General features: G+C 28.9%; 1 long non-coding RNA gene across 1 annotated transcript in view; it reads left to right on the forward strand.

Moving 5' to 3' along the window:
- The first annotated feature begins 259 nt into the window (after window positions 1-259).
- LOC129971366 (uncharacterized) overlaps window positions 260-18,994 on the forward strand; it is an 89,348-nt gene continuing 70,613 nt past the window's right edge. The window contains exons 1-2 of the long non-coding RNA XR_008784793.1: window positions 260-529; window positions 8,306-8,373. This is a non-coding gene — a long non-coding RNA (uncharacterized LOC129971366). The remainder of the gene's footprint in view (window positions 530-8,305; window positions 8,374-18,994) is intronic.

Here is an 18,994-nt window from a genome sequence, read left to right on the forward strand (position 1 = left end):
ACATTTAATTTGATTAAAAAAACATTTATGCAAAAAAACCAGACGGATATTAGAAAATATTCTTTGAAAACATCACTCGTTCCCGATTGGATAATATGTGATGCAGATTTCATTATGCTTTATCATCTTTGAAAACCATTTGCTGAATTTGAGAGAAGTTTCTGGAAACTATGACGTCAAAATTCTGATTAACATATTGTCTGCGCATTACACTTTGCTTTCGCATTTTTAATCATTTTGTTATGTTGTGGTGGTGGGAGAAATGTCGCAGATATTCTGTTCGTTTCGTGTATTCCGATTCAATTTCAAATTTGGAAATGCTATGCAATTTTTTTCTGTTCAAGTTTTTTTGATCTCCCAAGGAATGCAAGAAATAGGTCTTTAATTATCAATTGAAACAATCAAGAGACATCAAGATTAATTTAATCTTCTGTGGATTTGCTAAAATATTGGACAAAGAAAAGAAAAAATGGCATCTTCGAACTTCTAAATTACCGGCCATCTTGACGTTCTCTTGCATGCGTATTTGGTAAGTTTTAACATTTTTCTTGTCTTAGTTCTTTGATGGTTGCTATAACGCTTCTTAATTTTGCGATTTTTTTAATAAGTATCGGATACAGAAGTGTTTGATGTATTGATTATTTAATAATTTTTATAACTGAATGCAATTTTTATTGCTAGATGTAATTTAAGACTAAAAATGTGTAATTAATAGGTATTGGAGAAAATTGAAGTTATTCTTGCATGGACAGTAAAGAACGACTGTACGTCTTTCAAGGAAAGACATTAAGTTTATTGTGTTTAAAACCCATGTTTGATTACTTTGATTATTAAAAATTAAATGTAACAAAATTAATTTAAATGTAGTAATTTTATAATCATTGGAAATAATCGGAATTTGAAATGAAATGTTTATCGTTAGGGAAGAAAATTATCCAATTTTATTCATGCATTTATTTTATTGTATTTATATGCATGACATTAGTAATTAATTTTAAAATCTTGACATGATGTGCTGATTATTTGCGATTTATATAAAATTAATGTACCAAGAATCGTGTTAAGCTCTTTTAAAATTTCTCACTTATGTTTTGAAAAATAAAAATATGGAATTTTTTTTAAATGGTACTCTTTGAATCTTCAAAGATAGTGAAATGTATTGTCATTTATTTTTCATTAAATTGTCACATAATTTTCAGTTAATTTATCAATTGTGAAAAATCCTGAAGTCGTGATGTGTGGTTTTACTTTGTCACCTTTTCTGATACGCATTATACTTTCATATTCGAGAGCATGCTATGATTAAAACGGATTGCTCTTGTTATTGACGATAATCATTAAATTTCATTTAATGCAAATTTTCGTATCCGAGTACATCAGATGAAAAATAAAACGAGTACAATTCAATAATGAGTGAATGGCTGTTTTTATCAATTATTTTCAGATGTGATTTCTTGGTTATCGTTTTTCTTATTTTATAAAAATGAGTTAAATTTTTTGCTGTTTAGTTTTTAAAAAAAAATATATGCCATCGGGATACAATTACACTTTTAAGGTTTGTGTAATTTGTCCTACGAAATTAAAATAACCTGAAAATTGTGCGTCAGACTATTGTTATTTTTTTGGAAAAAAAAAGCACTCGGATGATTCGCATTGGAGTTTCTCTTACGGCAAATATTAGTGCATTTAATATTTATACTCGTATATTAGTGTGTTAAATGATAAAATATGATATATTTTATTAAAAATTAAATTTTGGCGTTGTGAAATGCATTTTGGTCTCTGACGGCACATTTGAATGGAATTCGCGAATTTCTTTTTCGTAATGTTTTTTTTCTTTTATATAATAATTCAAAATATTTTGTTTATCATTCGTTTTATTGTTCAATTAGTCATACTTATTTTATTTCTTAGTATTTGTTGCCAGATCTCAATATCCTATGATTTTTTTTTTTAGTTTTTGCCTGTGTAATGTCAGTGTATAAAAATATACAGACCAATTAATCTGTATATGTATTTGAACTTGATGAATTATACATTTTCTTTTTCTGTCCCCCCCCGCCCTTATTGTATTTTGGAATGGAATTGAAATTGAGTTTTATAGCACCTTTAGAATACCAAAAACATATTTGTTTAGATTGTTATGTAAGTATATTGAATTGAAAAATTTGCAGTGAGATGGAATACCAAAAAGTAGTAGGTAGGCTAAGTAGTTTAATTTAGAACATTATGAAATTATTCACTAAAGATTTGTAATTCATTAGAATTTCTCAAAATACATTTCTGTAGATTTCAGTACAATCGGCTGGATGAATCATTTTTCTGTTGGTTAATAAAAATGAATAATTAAAGTGTAATGATATGAAAGATAATCAGTATGTCTAAAGCAATCGCTTGCATATATATATGTGCAAATGTAGCATATAATTATATGTCAATTACAATTCAAAGGTTTCTAAGAATTTCCACCAAAAAAGATAACATATTCGTGATGAATAAACTATATATTTGCATAACAAACTTTACTCGTGTCATCGGTATACAGCTAAAATAATTGTAGAAGGGAAAAGGCCATCTCTATTACAGTATAAAATGTTCTTGTAAATTTGTAACATTTTTTGCATGCCGACAATTTATTGATATTTGCTGTTTTACCTTATACAGATATTTTATGACAAGAACATCTCATTTTTCTTCTCTGTTAATGGGATCACTTTTAGTCAAATATCTGTAGGTCGCAAAATTGAAAAATATTAAGGGTTAGAATACCATTTTTCGTGGCTATATAAACCAACGACCATTAACTGCAAAATCTATTGCATACAACGTCTCTTACGAAAAATTATTTTATTGGATAGTGATGTAAATTTTACAACTTAAGTAGATAGTCGTTTTAGTAATTTACTTTTATTTCGATTTACAAGTTACAAAAATGACTTGAAACTTACTTAGCTTTTAGAATCAACTTCTACTATTGATTGATATGAATGAATCAAATGCATGTTTATACTTGACCTCTTTAAATGACCAGATTTTTAAAACAATCTGTAATGAAATGATTCATATGAAACTGAATGACTTTATTTTAAAGTTTTTATTCAGAATCTTAAAAGGATGTTGTACGCGAGTTTTACGTTGTCACTAGAAATGATATTTGAACCTTTAATATTCTTGCAATTTTGCGACATGGGATGTAGTGAAGAATAGTGTGCCCCTGAGTTTGTCGCCCATATGACAACCCATTGGAAAGCTCTTCTCGCAACCCTAATGCTGTTTTTATTACTTTTTGCAATGGTTGAGTTGTACATGAACTACAACTATATTTTGAAAAATGTCAAATTAAAAATATTAAAGAAATATCGATTAACGATTTTAATTTTGTTTTTTATTATAATTAAAAGTTTATTAAAGTTAAGCTTATAATTAAGTTATATTCTTTTATTATTGTGAATACGAATAGAAAATATTTATTCTTTTGCAATTTTTAATTGTCAGTATGCGCTTTAAAAAATCGTCTGAATTCCTATTTTATGAAATCGTCTGCATTCTCACTTTAAAAGACAGCTGCAATGGAATACTTCGCAATTCTAGTAATTCTTTTGGTGTTCTAACGGTTGGTTCCCTTCATAATTTATGATGGCAATTGTGCAAGAATGGATGTCAAGTAAATGGGATGGAAGACAGTATTTCGAACCTGCAGAATGCATGAAGGGGAGCGATATATATATATAATTAAGATTTGATGAAGTTCGGAAAGGATGCTTGTTTGAAATTTTATATGGAGAATGGTTTGATATCGAACAGGCAGAATGGATGAAGGGTGAGTGGAATATATTTTTACGAGTTGATGAAGTTGGGAAAAGGATGTTTGTTTGAAATTTTGTAAGGAGAATGTTCCGATTGCTTTTTTCTCCATTCTTTTCTTTTGGTTATGTACTGTTCCTGTTATCCTCACAGTCCTTATGTTCAATGGGCTAGTGAAGCTTACTAGGTTCCCGATCCCGCTGCTAGCGGAAGCCGTAGGATGTTTTTTAAGTTAAAATTTTGCCCGATGCCTTCTACAGATCTGTGGAAGGCACCGGGCAGTCTGGAAAAGATACTTATCAGTAAAAAGTCCTAATTATATGGCGGGAAATGGTAACCATAACTGTTCCGCGGAAGTATTTGTTTATTTTGTTCGCCATATTTATTGGCGACTTGGTATTGTTGGGGCAGCAAGGGACACACTAAAATTCACTTTTACAGCGACTTGTTTTCTGGAGCAAATTATTCAAATTTTTTTTACAATATTTGTTTTTGAAAGTAATTTCTCAGTGGACTTCTAAAAAGCTTCGTTTTAGTGGAGTAGTGCATCGAAATATGTCAAGTAGAATTTAGATGTAGATGAAATGAGACATGTAAACAGCCCCACGAATTTGATTAAATAAAGGCATTTGTTGTATAAGCAGATTTTATTAATTCATAAATATTATAGGTAAAATTACTTCGTTTCGAATTAAAATTTAAAAATAAAAGCTCAATAACTTGATTTTATTTATTGCATTACAACTTTCTTTTTGTCCTACATTTGAATATTACCCCTTATTCGCATACATTATAAGTAAGCAATTTATTGAAATGTCGCATTTAAAGCATTAAGTTTAATGAATTCCCTTTCTCAATTTTCATTATACACAGAGTATGATTGCCTATTTACCAATGCAATTGAGATTAAATACTTCAGTAAATAACTGCGTTTTTTTAACCCTTAAATGGGGAAGTGCGGTCTGTGAGACCGCTAGCGATGGATTTTCTGTCACCCCTATTCTATTTTTAGCTCAGTTGAATGTATTGACCCTGTAGCTTCCTGTTTTATGACCTTGAATACACGTACACTTTTTGAACCGATTTCAGCAGATGCTTTTTAAAATAATTCAGTTATTTATTTCTTCGAGCGTGGTCTCTAAGACCGCATCTCCCTGTTAGTGTCCCAGTGATAAACAAGGCTTAGCAGTTGGCGCTAAAACTTGGGCCCCGAAATATCATCCAGTTTACTGATCTTATTATGAAGCAGTACTCCAGACACTTTTAAATGAAGAATAAAGTGATTTTAGTGATAAGGATAATTGTACAGAAGAGTTTTTCGATAAAAGTTTGCATTGAACTGATTTTGATATGTATGTTCAAACATAATTAAATTTTCTAGTGGTAATGTATTTTCAAAATTTATAAAATATACCAAGAGATATATATACAGAATTTATAGGTTGATTTTTATACTAGTTCTTAACCTGTATATTTAAAATGCCCTAGAAAACCGTGTTATGAAAGTCATACAAGCCGATAAAAAAAAGGGCCAATTTTACCCATTGTCATTTTTATTTTTCATATAATTGTTGAATTTTGCATTATATTGTCTTCTTCCATATACTGTAAAAATAAATATAATTTAAAAAGTGAAAAGTTATATGCTTTTTCAAGAATATTATTTATTGTAACATGTAATTTGAGAAGAAAATGTATGTTCCAACGCATTTGCTGTTTTTGATAATATATTTCGGAAAATTTCTAAAATATGTCTTTATATCAAGAAAAATATCTGCAAAATATATTGGCAGTTTTTCATACTAATACATTCATTAAAAAATTTAATTTTAGTGTAAATGAAATGCGGTCTCATAGACCGCACCTCCCCAGTTAAGTCCTAAAATTTCACCTCCCCAGTTAAGGGTTGAAATCAAATTTCGATTCATTCGGTAAATTTTTTTAATCATTACTATCAGCTGAAATATTCTGTTTGTACATTTTCTTAAAAACTTTGAAGATTTCCAAAATAGATGTTTAATGTAAAAGACCAAATGGTTGAAATTATTTAGAATAATAGTCTGCAGTTGCCTCATTTATTTAGTCTTTTCTGTAATCTCTTCCAGCAGCTGCATTGGCAAAAGTAATACCAACGCCTACTAATCGTAACATTTCTTGACGGGAAGTTTGGCTTGAATCTCATGAATAATAATAGGCAAAACTTCTGCAAATGGAACCCCTTTTTTTTTCATCTGCACCTGTCGAATTGTTTTTAAAAGAAGTCGGCCTGAGATAAATAGCGATGGGATCTGCCGATTATTAGTTTCATAAAATTATATTTACTTTATACAAACCTCTCTCAGATGAATCAAAATAGGGGACGATTAAGTCATAAAAATACAAACGAAACTATGTATTAAAAAGAGTATTTATGCATTACTTTTGCCCAATCCAGAATTCTGTATTCTGTAAGTATACGGGATGTTATGACTAGATATTGCTTAGGGGCGTCATACAGAAGTCAAGGTTGAACTTTACCCTGATAATTTTTCAGTCTAGCTAGGAATTGTTTTGCCTTTCATATGTTATGCAATTTCATTGGAGTGGCTGGCACTTGAAGCTTGCTGACTGCCTGCTATGTTCTTCCACTTTTTTTTATTCGGAACAGCAGATTTTAATCTTTATCTGAAGAGCAGTGTGAAATCTTTGACGTTTATTTCGCTTTCAAGTCGCGAGCGTTCATATTCGTACTTAAAATGGATACATTCGTATAAAATTCTCCGATATTGTGTTTTATTCGTCTTAGCATGTATTGTCACAGTATGTAACAATTGATGTGCATTATTTTAGACCAGATTTCTGTAAGTATATGGATAATTCTTGGATCAAGTAACGTTATTCAGAGATGAGGTTTGGGCTAAATCCGAAAAATAATTTTTAAAAAATTCTCCGAAATCCTCTGTGCAAAGAGAAGACTGAAATTTTATCGAAAATAGAAAATCGCCTGTAAGCGATTGCATTAGGTAATTTATTCTTTTAAAAATTAATTATATTTTTCAATATTTTGTTTAATTTTTGTCAATATTTTGTTTAACTTAATTTTTTTTAAAACAGAAGGACGTTTTTGGAAAGTTTTTAAGTATTTATGGAAGTATTTATATAAAATGTTAAAAAAAATCACAATACATCTGTGTCAATTTAAATAACCTACATTTTTGAAAATAAAAATCTGTTATTTGAAAAAAAACTACTTTTAAGTATAGAAAAAAAACAAAATTAGATGCATCATTAAACGCATAATATATATAGTTTTTGATTTTTTTTTTTTGTAACGCGCTGTTAACCACTTTTGATTTTATGTTAGCGTGAAATTTATCATTTTTAAAAACTTAGACATGCAGCTAACCTGTACCCTGTTTGTCATGCTTTACTTTATTTCTTTTATAGGTTGACATTTTTTTGTTCTTTTTCAGTTATTTTATAATAACTACCAAACTTTCTTTTTTTTTAATTCCGGTTTATGGTAAAGGAATTTGATAAAATATCACACTGAAATTTACCATCGTTTTAAATGTTACATTAAAGTAAATGCAAAAGGTAAGAAAAGGACTGCAATTGAAACTTAATGAAAATAGAATAGTTTTGTAAAAGTAGATTAATCAATTTATGGATGATTTTTAAGTATGTGACTGGAAGACTGCAGGTTCGAAATGCTATTCCAACCAATATCCACTATTTAGTGGTAGAATTCCGGATTAGGCAGCAATCTAGGCCGGTGGACTGAGATGAGATTTAGCCCCTTGGCGTACGAATTTATTTAACTAATTAGATGAGGCATATCCTTCTTCGGACAGTAATTATTTTAATTCCTATAATAATATAAGAAACTTTGCATAAGCATTTTTAGGCGATTTTTGTATTTTAAATCTATGGATTTAAAATTCAGTAATTCGACGCGAAAATAAGATGCGTCATTGAAGGGGTTTATTAAAACGATTTTATTTGCCTAGCTGCTAAATTAGTTAAATATTACGAATTCTTTAGAACATAAATGACAATTATTAATTCCTTCACAAATAGAATTGCTGTGTTTTCTATTTGCTTCATTGTGCTCAATTTGTTTTTCTAATATTCGAAAAGAACTGGGCATCTGCTTGAATAACGTTTATTTGCAAATGTTTTCATAATTAAAATAAACATAAAATTATATTTTCATAGAATGTGAAGCAAAAATAAGTGTTAAAATGTTAAACTAAATTGATCATTTGTTTTTGTCTAAAACTATGAAACGAGAAGCCTAAATATGCCCACTGCATGTTGTTAAAAATGTCTTAATCCATAGCAATTTGTATCCATTTTTCTTCGTTATTTTTTCTTCAGTATTGTATTGAAAGTAGCTGCCACTTCTTAAATGTCTTTAGTTTTATTAATGTGTTTTATTTTTATTTTTATAAATGTTTTTTTAATACTTATACCCAGTCACTGCATTTGTGTTTTTTATTAATAAAATTTATTCTTTCAGGCAAGTGGTATCATTTTGACTCGTCATTTTGTCGACTCATCATTTCATCCATTCATCTCTTCATCAATGTAAGTTTCATTCAAATTTCAATTTTTTTTTGTGAAGGATTGGCCAAATATATAAGTGCACTTGACTAATAAAAAAAAAATTATTTCAAGTAGTTACTATATAAAAAAACATTTACTAGTATCTACAGAAATGAGAAGGTGGTATCGGTTTTGTTTTTGGGGAATTTTCTTACGCAAGAGTCTGCTGAAATTGTTGTCTAATTGCACTAAAAAGCTTTGGATAGGAGGATAACATGTTGGAGGTCCAATTCCGACAGAAAGTTATTTGTAAATTTAGAAATATGGCCTTATAAAAGGCCTTATATGGTGTATTCTATTATTAAATATAAAATTGTCTTGTTTATGTAGCGTGCAAAATTTTTAATTGATTTTCTAGGGTCATAATTATGTGGTCCAATTGCAATAATCATCGGATGATTTAACAATGAATTAAGAATGCAATAGATTAATTGGCTTATGTGCTTGAAATTTTCACATATTCTGTAATATGTGGCGGTGATTTCTCTCCTTAAACCGCATTAATACTAGACCTTGGGACAGGTTAGAAATGCCATGTGTGTTTAATGTCTTTATTCCCAGGATTCGTTTAAGGGCGTTTTATGCTTCGTCGTAAAATGAAGAAACCCGAGTATGCATTTTAGATGGCTTTTATTTAAATTTTTTAAACTAAACTTTGACACAGAATTACAAGGTCATATACCAAATTTAATTTATATAGATTGCGTTTTTGAGTTCTTGCGTGAGAATGAATGTACCAAAAGACGGTCAAGCATTCAACAGGGTTCAGTCGAAATCCAGTACGGATCTGCACTGTAAGGGCGCCAATCATGTATCAGATTCGATACATGGAACTCTCTAAATTCTATAATTGTTTCTTTGTACTCAAACTTCCGTTAACGGATTTTGAATAGAAATTGATGTAAATTAATAAACTTGATTTACAAACTTCACGCGATTTTTTTTTTTTTTTTTTTTTTTTTTTTCATCTGGCTCTAAGTATTTTTGAGTTATACGAGTTCAAAAAGGATTTCATCGGACTAGAAGGATGAAATGTGGGGGATTCGTCAGAATTTCGAGCATGAACTTTTTAATGATTGCAATAAATTCTCTTTGCTTACTTCTTATTCAAGAATGTAAAAAAATGATTGGTACGATTTTTGTTGCTGTTAACTACATAATATTTTTAAAATTCGATAATTTGTGGAATTTTTTAAATCAATTTGATATTTGGTTCCAATTTATAAGCATTTAGTGATTACTTGGCTTGAAACCATTTCTACTATTTATGAAAGTCGTTGTCAGACAATATCAAAGTATCTGACTCCGAAACGGAGAATAACATTATTTTGGATTACAATAGATTAAACTGACACATGGAAAAATTGACGGATTTTGTTAGAACCTAAAGACGAAATAAAAGCATAAGCAAAAATATATACGCATATTTTTAAATTTTGCTTCCTGGTAAAACTTGTAACAATTTTCCTCTTGTTTAATGCAAATCATTGTGTCCCATTTTTCAAAATTCTTTCTGAATTTATTATTAAATGGAATTTCGGAGAATATGAAATAAATGGCGGATGATCCATCTAAATATTCAAAACATTGTTACTTCTGTTTTAATTATGAAAATTTTATTGTTTTTTTACATTATCATATAAATATTAAATATAATTTATATTTGCTTATTTAATAGTTTTAATTCTTTTCCTATTGTTTCTATATTTATTTTAGCCAAGATTCTTAGATGATATTTTACTGAAAACAATAGGTTTTTGTTTATTAGTGTACTTTGTAATTTTGTATTTCTAAAATTTTTGATTAGACGATTCAAAAATGTCATTAGATCACTAGTTTCAAATGATAATATTTATTCTAGACTGTTCTCTATCACTTTCTGTAATTATGCGTTATTTTAAGATAGAATAATCAATTTAAATCTAATCTTCGACAAATTTATTTTCAAAAGTTTAAGGAGACATAATGACGCAACATAGTTTTTTACATAACTTGATCGTTTCTTAGTATGATTTTAGTCTCGCAAAATTTCGGTACTAGTTATAATGTACCAATTATTTTCAATTGTCCTGTTGTAAATATGCTTTTATTTGACAGTGAATTTTAATCATGAAGTGTGAATAATTACAAAATTTTATGTAAAAGAACATTGATGAAGGTAAGTAGTTGCATACTGTGTAAGCTTCCTAGACTGTATGAAAGCAGTTTATACCGTCATGTGAGTATTTTGAATTACAGCTTTAATTGTGGATATATGCCTTTTGCATTTCTATGGCCATTGTGATAAATAAGCGTCCTTCAGATTAGAATTCCCTTAGTTTAAAAAAAAATACTATCTACTAAAGTAAAAATACTATCTACCAAACCCAGTCCTCTAAAATACATTATATTTATTATTTTTCTTTATATTGTTGAATTCTCGGATTGCCTTTCATCTGGCGCATTTTTTTCCCCTTAACCGTCATTGGTGATAAAGCAAATTCATGCTATTTAAGCATTTATATTCTTTACCAAGACATTCATAGATTTCACACATATTTTCTTTTGTGAAGTCGGGTATTTCTCGGTATTCTGTTTAATTTCGGTTCGAATTGATTAAGTTTCCTTCGAGTCTCGGTCTTTTGATATTGGGTTGAATAATAGTGCATTATTAAAATTGGTATATTTTGGAATAATTTATTTCTATTTTTTGAATAGAGGTTAAACTATTGCATTAGACTGTAAGCTGATCAATTAGAAACGTTCTTTTTTTTTTTTACGAATTTGATAGAAATTCCATGAACTATTAAAATATATTGATAGTGTATCAAATACAAATAGTCAATTCTTATCCGTTTCCTTACGTTCACATAAATCTTGGATAAATTTACTAAAACTGAGCCTCCGCTTAAATAATACAAACGTCAAGACCGCGCAGTCGTGGTTTACTATAAATAATTAAAAATAAGGATACCTTCACAAAGCTGCTAAAATAAAAATGTAAGCTAAAATAAAGCATTAATATTCTAAGCTAAAAATATGAGATAAAGGTAATTTATTGAGTTAGAACGCCCATGCGTAGGGATACAAAAGCTTAAATTCGTCACTGGAATAATGAGTCATATTAAAAAGTTTCAGATATTAAATTTTAAAATTAATTTATATGTGAAGATCATATATAAAGGACATCGTTAAAATCACATTTTCTAAACACTAATGAATGAGTGAATTTGCTGTTTGAGGAATCTCCTGTTAATAATAAAAAGATCACATAAAAATAAACTAGTTTCTACTTAAAAATAAGATGCATTTTGCGTAAAATTTTTTTAATATTCATTTACAGTGATTATTAAACTGGAGAAACTTGAAAAGAGGATTTTCTAAATTAACTTTAAAAAAAACAATTACGCCTGGTCATTTTTGGATAATGAGCACTATTTTATAATAAAAGGACAATTCAGGGTTCTTATTAAATATAGGAACAAATAATAGATGCATATACAATCTTGAGATAGAATTCAGGACAATCATAGGCGTCTTCTCTCTAAATTGTCCCAATTTATATTTTTCAAAAATATCTTTCGAGCAATAAACAACTCGGTTATCGGCAATAGGTACGAATTCTGTTTTTCGGTCATTTCTTTGAGGACTTTTTTAATTGCTGTGATTGAATTGCTGCTTACTTTTTTTTCTATTTAAATAACCTAGAAAGTCCATTAAGGAACTATTTTATCATTGAAGGTTCAAGAGTTTTAGTTGGTAATAATTTTGCTGTTGAGCTTACCAAGATCCCAAGCGTTTTTCCTAGTTTTTGTTTAGCCTCTTTCGTGAAAATTGAGCTAATTTGATCAGAAATGTAATAGAATGAAGTCGTACATTTTTATCGATATTTAATTGCTCTATGCCATCAGCAAAGATGAAACATCCAAAAATTTCTTTAAACGCATATATACTTGTATCAATATAAACCATTCACTTGAGTACTTTTTCAGTTGTATTTAACGATGAATTGCTGCTGAATGTTAGCTGGAAAAAATATTTTGCCGTTTGAATTGTTTTATGTTTGTTTAAAATGACCAATGGAATACTAAAATGAAAACTGTTTATCCTATCGTATTCTTCAATATTTTTTTTCAAAAAGAGTTATATACAATATTTTTAATTGTTATTAATCCTATTCAGTTATTGTCTCTTTCCTTTGCATATGCAGGAAAAATTTAGTCCTCAATTCGTAAATGAGTATTCATTATTGTCAAATTCATAGTTACACTCAGTTATATTCATTGATTTTTCATAAAAGTTGGCTTTATTAAAATAATTACAAGGTGATATGTATCAATCTACAAAGATAGTAAAATCATTAATTTAAAGCACTTTCTAGGCTGTATGTTTAGCCGAAGTTTCAAGATCAAAACGTTTACCATACTTTCGCATCAGGAATAGATAGTTGCGGTTTAAAAGACTGCGTATACGGATTTGATGCTTTTCAAAATATTTAGCTCTTAAATTAGGTGAAAACTACAATGTTACCTCGTTTAAGGAAAAAATTCTTTTGGATGATAGTTTGGATCAAATTTGCTTTGTTTTGCAATAATTGCATCTAAATTGTGCAATAACTAATATTTTCAAATATTTTTCATATTTAGAAAATTAAGATTAAGAACTTTTAAAAAAATAGTCCTTTTTAGAAAAATTTCCGTTAATATTTAATTTTGCTGTACATTTTTTTAAAATTCTTATAAAATCTTTATTAAAATTAGATTTGATTTTGGAAGCCGAGAATTTATTTTTTTTGTAAAATTTCAATCGGTCAAAATTCGAATGCTCCATTTTTATTCTTAAAACTTTTTACTGCTACGATTTTTGACATTTTAGTGGAGACGATTTCGAAAAATTGAAATTGAGAACTTTAAAGGTTTAAACACAAATTTTATAAAACCGGTTTATATAAAATGTTTTTCTCTATAATAAACAAGCATGTTTAAATCGGAAAGTAGCAATTTAATAATTGTTACTATATCAATATAATTAGTAATTGTTAAGCAAAAATTAAAAACTTTTTATTTGATAACATTTTTCTAGTCGACGAATTTACAAAGTCATTCTCCTTTATATTAAATTTATTCTTTTAAAAGCAGTGAAATAATTGTAAGCTATTAAAAAAAATAACGAAAGTCTTGAAACAGGTCGGCTGTTTTCAGAAAGACATGGAATAAAAAAAAACACTGCAAAAATTTTAATCGCAATATTTTTTGCTTTAAACAGTGCTGTAATGTAAAGAGCTATTCCAAATATTGACTTTGAAATTTTTAGTTGTATCCGCAGTGTCTTTAATTTTGGTTTAAATTAACGAATTTGACTCTCAGATTTTGAAATCTCTTATAAATTGATTTATTTGAAACATCCGATTTATCGTCTTTGTCTTGACATTTCACATAAAATTTTTTCATTGAAAATCTTTTAATTGATATTTCATTAATTAAAAGAACATTTTCAAACCTTTTCGAAATTTAAGTAATAAAGGAATTGTGTTGATACCTTAAAAATGCTAGCTGTTTTTGTTTTGTAAAATTATCCCAAATAAGGAGCGACGATAACACCTACCAAAACAATTGCATCACTGACTAAATATTTTTTCGAATTTTTCGAAGACTTAATCAAAAGTTTAGAAATGGTTTGAAAATTTTCATTCCAACGGTTTTTAGGATATCAAGTTCCATACAGATGACCTTAACAATTTAAAAATTTTAATCTGTAAATAATATTTTGAATTATAAATATATCAGCGCTTGCTTTTAATTTTTGGACCCTGTTTTCTTCAAAAAACGAACGAATGAATGTATCTTAATCTGCGTTGCCTTTTAAATGACTGAATCCTTTCTCTTTTGTTAAAATGAAAAAAGAAATTTAAATGTAAAAATTTCATGTTTAAATCTCTATTACTGAAAATAATAGTCGAGTTTGAGAACTGTTTAAAATTCTTTTCAACATATTCTTTTTGAAAAATGTAGATCCGTTTTGCATAAGCTTTAAGAAATCTCTTATTTTCCTTGTTTGTAAAATTTTGCAAGTTTCAAAAGTTATCCTTTTGATAGGAGTGCAGGCTAAGAAAATGCCATGCATTAGTTATTTCAAAGAAGTTGCGAGTTTTTTTAGTAAACCGAATTAAAACAGTAGAATTAATCATTTTCTCAAGTGCCACTTGTGCCTGAATGATATTTTGAGCTTATAAAATAAAATTTATAAACAGCAAATAAATCATTTGTAGATGTTAAACTTCGTTAAAAAATATTCAAATTTTCCAAGGCTTACTCACTTAAACTAAAATTTTTAACTCTGTAATCTAAATAGAATACTAAGAAATCTCAACTATTATCATCTAATGTAAACGGTATATAATTTTTTGCTGGCAATTTTATCGTTAAATTATTTGTATAAGCTATGAAAGGGGGGAAATAAACATGATTTAAAGAAATGACTGAGATGTCTCTCTATACGTAGAAGGAAAATATCACAATAATATGTTAATAAATATGGGAAAATTCGCAAAAATAAAGAACTTGATTCGCTAGTGAAGAAATAATTTGATTTCAAAAATGTTTTGCATGGCTTAATCGAATGAATCCTTAAATGAATGAAGAACGGTTAATTAACCCTCTTATCAAAACGACTCTTATTGTAGGATTTTGTTACGACAGTAAAGTCAGAAATTAATTAATGTAAATCTGAAGTTATATTTTTGTGCATGATGAAAATCCTACTCAGAATTATCAGCTAACATTTAGGGAATGTAGCTTCAAAATAAGCAGTAATTCAGCAGAAAATAACAAAAATGCACAAATGAGGGGAAAAAAACCTATCGTAAATTTACACACACTCAAAAACAACAAAGTCTACCCAAATTAATTGAATAATTATTATACTACATTTGTATAATTAGTAATTGTACAAGCAGACCTAAAGTTTTTCGATTTAAGACTAGTTGATCAGAAACAGGGAAAAGATTGTAAATGTCTATCCACGGGAAATGATTGTATAAAAAAATTTCCGAAAATGATTTGCTCCATTTCTGTAGCTTTAGTATTCGCATTTTTTCCCAGTGGCCATCGGAATGCAAAAGGTTTATTTTGTAATAGTGTCAATACATTTATTTGTAGTGGAATCTCATTTAAAAAGATATGTAATGCAGTTTGTATTTTTAACGCAGTTATTTAACTACGCATGAGTAAGTAAAAGGAAATTCTTTCTCTAATCGGTGTGACGCTCCTACCCGTGTCGCTCTGTTGTTGTTCTCGTTCCGTTGGAGCGATTCATTCGACGCGACAGTCCTCGAGAAGGAACAAATCGATTTCTAAGTGTTGGTCAAGCATGAACTTCTGTTTCTGCAACGCGTTTTATCTAGTGGGAAGGGCTGAAAATTTGAGATGACACAAAGGTAGAACGAATTTGAATCTCGTATTTTTACAAGACGTTGGGCTACAGTCTTGGATCAGAATTTGGAACCATTTTTAACTCATTCACTGCTAGATATGTTAAGAATGTTTTTCTAATGTCCAGTCACCTGAGAATTATCGAAAATAATGCATTCTGCGGAACCCTCACTTGACTTGAATTTCGCCTTGGTTGAATTGAAAATGTGAACTTTTCTCATTTAATTTCATTGGGAGGATAAATTTGCTTTCTATTGGGGGGAAAAATTAGCCTGTAAAGTGTTGATCCTTTAATGAATTTCATGTTATAGTTACGCTGCATGTAAATTTTTTGATCGTTTAAAATATTTATATTAAAAAAAATTGATATTTAAAATATTTTTAAATTATTTTGTATTGAAAAATGAATACGATGCCTTATTAACAAATAGCCGTGAATTTAACTCGCGGTTTAGGATCAAACGTCTTCTCTCCAACACTCAAAATTTAGGAAGGAATCGAATGAATATAACAGCTTAATGTAATTATTTTTCTTATACAATTGATACATAATACTCTATTTTATTTTGAATTTTATAATATTAATGTATATATGCAATACGCAAAGTAGCATCTCTTAAAGTAACTTTAGAGTTGCTTAGGAAGAGACGTGTTATTCTTTCTGCAACTGTTTATAGAGATCTTGTTTCTTATATCACCAGCGTATTTTTTTCTTCTTTTCCTATTCAGTTTAAAAATAAAGCAAATCTAACTGAACAGAACTCGGGTTTGAACAATTGAACATGGCAGGGATTTGAATTTAAAAACAGATATATATATATGTTAATTTTTCTCTGCTGTTTTTTTGTCTACGACGTTTAGCAGCGGTATTGGTAGTTCTAGTAATAAATTTATCTGAATTCATGTAATTAAAGGAATAACTATTTGAAAAAGTATTCGAATATCTTAATTAAAAACTGAGAATTCAAAAGCACAATTTGAAGAAATTTATGGGAATTATTATTGGAAAAAATTAACTCTAGAGAGGAAACTCTCTCTCGAACTCACAAGAAAGGTTTGCGATGGTTTTGAGAAACCCACAAAAGCTGACGAATTTTCGATTCTTATGATCCCAGTGTTATTCATGTATATATTTAGTACTTAAATAATATTGACTATTTCAAAATAAAAAAAAAAATACCATACAGTCGCAGGAAGATCTAAAAGTGTTATGTAAACAAAATTACCTTGCAACACTATTATCATAGGATGCAACGTCTTTGGTAAATGTATCAATCGTAAAAAGGTTTCACTTCATAAATTTTTTATTGTGCATTCATTCTCATGCTCGACACCCACTTTTAAATCATGTGATTAATGTAAACAAAAAATAATACAATGGGAATAAACTCAACGGAAGCCACAGCGATGTGGCAATTTGCGTGAAGATGTCTAATTTGAAGACGCATTTCTTGCATAGCAACCATGATCGACTGGAAAGGTAATGTTAAGGAGGCACATCGGTCCTTAAAGAAAAGGAAGAAAACAACGCAATTTTGTTTCTGGTAATTTTCTGGATGAAAAAATATTGAAATACAAATATTTATTGCATCTGAGAAAACGAAATATAGACTGAAATAATGGTTCGTTCAATGCATTCCTTCTGCTTTATATACATGAGAAACTAAAGACACGTTGAAACTGAAGTTTGACGAGTACAATTATGAAGCATAAAACAGCAAAACCTTTTACCTATCCTTTTTTCGGAAGATCTTATTTTCCCATTTAGGAAAACACATTGCTCAATCATTCTGAAGTTTGGTTCAGTACATCGTTTGGTTCAGTTATAAAAATAAAAAGAATAATTAAGATTATTTTTTTTCGACACTCTATGAACCTTTTGTATGTGTACTTTTGGTTCGTGAAAAGCAGAAGTAAAAACTTTGCTAAATCCAACAGTAGCAGTGAATGAGTTAAAATTGGAATTTCTTTTACAGTTTCATGCGAGTTGTTCATTCCTAAGAAACATCTGGTATTTGAAAATTTTACCTCAATTCTTACCCCAGCTCTCTGTAGCATCCAAAAAATTATTCCAAAGCTGATGAATTCTTTCTTTGAATGACGTACATTTCTTACATAAGAATTGAAAAAATGTAATCTTTCCATTACATCAGTTCATTGCAACTGATGTCATCAGTTCATTCACTGATGTTTAAACATTCAGATACAAGATTTTGAAGATGTATTACATCGCTTAGAATAAATTTACATCTAAAAATCAAAAGTTAGCACATTTAATAATTAAGTTAATAGTTTCTTATTAAAATAGTTAACAAGATCCAATTATTGAAGCCAAGAGAAATGATGGATTTATTTGGCGAAAATAGGCAGTTGTGTGGTGCAAATTTTTTAAATGTATATCGAATTATAAATCTGTCCAGTTTAAATCTTAGATGAGTTCCGTACAGGCAGCAACTGACATGAGATGAAGTTCTTAAGAATATTTGGATCTAAAAGAATATGTCGTAAACCGTAAAAAATTGTGATGAAGAGAAATTATGGCTATAGTACAATAAAATTCTGTCTGAACATTCACTATGTAATATTATGCTGAATATTGTCACAGTGAAGGCCTGTTTACGAATTCAAACTGAAAGAAAACCAAATTTAGAACTAATTTTAAAGACCAAAACGAAACAAAATCATAAATAACCAATCTGCTAATAAAAAAAATCAATGATTTTGAAAGAAAATTTGAAAAATACCTGGCAAGTTAAAAATGTAAATACAAAAAAATCGAACACTGAATCGTAAGTCTTTGATGTTCTTTGCAAAAGCAAAAAAAAGTAGCAAAACTTTTTTCAAAAATTCCGATTATGTCGTCCCTGTAGCGTTTTAAAAGCCTAAAGACTCGTTTGATTCAGGGATGATAGGTGTATTCTGATCAAGACTGTAGTTCATACACACTGTTTGCTTTAGTGACTGTACAACTGACATTTGATTTCTGTTTTTTGTACTGAAAAATTTCTGGCCAGCTCTGGTAGTTTTTCATTTAATCAAGTATTTTGGGGAATAATTTTACTAAAACCAATGATTGATGCCGATGCATGCGCTCTTCTGGAAATGCTAATTCAAACAATGGAGTTCATTCGGACTCTTTATGAAACCGAATTCCCAAGTATTCTTCTATCTTGGTTTGAATTATTTTGCTTAAA

The sequence above is a fragment of the Argiope bruennichi genome, chromosome 1, assembly GCF_947563725.1.
Source record: "Argiope bruennichi chromosome 1, qqArgBrue1.1, whole genome shotgun sequence".
In the NCBI taxonomy this organism is placed as follows: domain Eukaryota; kingdom Metazoa; phylum Arthropoda; class Arachnida; order Araneae; family Araneidae; genus Argiope; species Argiope bruennichi.